Below are 1,957 nucleotides of genomic sequence, written 5' to 3'. Positions count from 1 at the left end.
AATTTTATCACCATAGAAAAACCAACAGTGCTTAGTTAATATTATATTTATAAATCTTATGAAAATTGCACGACCTTTTGGTGTGACAATGTTTGAATATGAATTTCTCTAATTTTTTTTCCTCCAATATCAGTTTTATCTATATCTTTTTCTTAAGGTGCTCTGTGTTTTTTCCTTATTTTTTACGATGATCGTTAATCTCTCTGTCCCTGAAAAAAAAAATATAGTATAATTTTTTCTTGAATTTAAAAAAAAAAAAACAACAGAAAATGAAGTGGTTGAATTTTGTGTATTTTTCTTTGGTGACGTTTACTGTGTGCAATACCTTACAATGCCTTTCCGCAGCTATTGTAATTCCACAAGTAACAATGAAGAAGGAATAGACAAGTATTGAAAGAATTTCTGCCTCTGGTAACTGTGGGTTAGTAGGATAGTTTAGATGCCCTGTGGTGAAGAGGAGTCAAAAAGCTTTGTGAAATTTTTCTATGTAAAGCAAATAGTGGACAACCGTATTGTGTAAATCCTTACACAGAATACTTACAAACATTAGTCTTTCCCTTGCCACGAAAAAAAGAAATATTCCTAAGGGAGTACTACCACAGTAATATAAATTTGAAATAGAACACTGAATGATTTTTATGAAAGAAAAATGACTACGCATAATTAAGAAAAAGAAGAAAAAAAAGAAAATATTTATTATTTAAAGTTAGTAAAATATTAACACTAATCATTAGCATTTTGAATAACATTAAAACGGTTTGATATCAATGAGGTTGAGAATCAATGAGAAATTAAAGTAGTATTTTGATCGATAAAAACTTGATTTTTGTATGACTAATGAAAGGCTTTCAAACATTTTCGAAAATTCGTTAGGTCGTCTATTTCTAAACATTTTCTGAACAAAAATAAACGAAAAAGATATTCAAAAAAGTAGAAATACTGAAAATTCCTTAGAATAAATTCGTATCTTTTCTTACATTGAAATAAATTTGTAGACATTAATATATTGTATTTTCAATATTTTTATGCACCATAAAATATTAAAAGATAATGTCTAAGTTTCTTTATTCGCGATCAATATCGAGTAACATAACGACGCATATCATAATGAAAAATATAAGTTTTAATGTTGTTATACATTTTTAAATTTAAAAAAGTAACCAAAACAAGAAATCAGTCCTTTTTCAATTTCAATCTTTTTTTTTTTCCTTTATCGATTTATGCGGCGTATTATTATTTAACAATAAAGCATTGATCTTTATCATTCGAAGACTATTCGAAAGTTTTATGTAAGTGTTCCTGAGGTTTCCTTGTGTACCTGCTCAAAAGCACATTAATTCGTATATGCAATTATAAAACGTATTCGTATAAAGCACTACATTTCCTCTGTGTACTAGATATATTGTTTTGAAAAAAAATTCCGCGAAAAACTATGTAATTAAAATTTGATTCCACTTTTTAATAAGAAAAATTAAGTATAAGGTAATTGCTCAAGCATCATTACCTCCAAAGACTTGAGAATAACAATTGTATTAGATAATTAAGTTGAAATATCAAACAAATTTCTGTATGCGCTAATTACAAACGCTTTTTTTTCTAATACAAAAGTGTTTTTTTTCCTTCTTTCTTTTATTTATTCATTTTTTTTAACCGCTGATGTATTTTAACAAGTGTAAAAGAAATGTTAATCAATGTTTGACAGAATTAATTAAACAACTTTCTTATTCCTATGAATAGCGAATATTTAATGTGGTTAGAGTGAAGTACAGTTTCGTCAGTTTAGGCTATTTTGTCAGTAAACTCGACATGGAAATCCAATATGGCAACAGTTTATTTTACGTTTCAGTTAAAAGAAAAAATTTTAAATTCATATATACTTATATTTAGCACGATTTTAACAAGTCAAATTGCCACAAATGAACATAGCCGTTGATTAAATGGTTCTTTTTTTTTTTTT

Source organism: Parasteatoda tepidariorum, chromosome 3 (assembly GCF_043381705.1).
Source record: "Parasteatoda tepidariorum isolate YZ-2023 chromosome 3, CAS_Ptep_4.0, whole genome shotgun sequence".
Taxonomy (NCBI): Eukaryota; Metazoa; Arthropoda; class Arachnida; order Araneae; family Theridiidae; genus Parasteatoda; species Parasteatoda tepidariorum.
The sequence above is the reverse complement of the archived record's forward strand: the minus strand, read 5'-3'. Positions refer to the sequence as shown.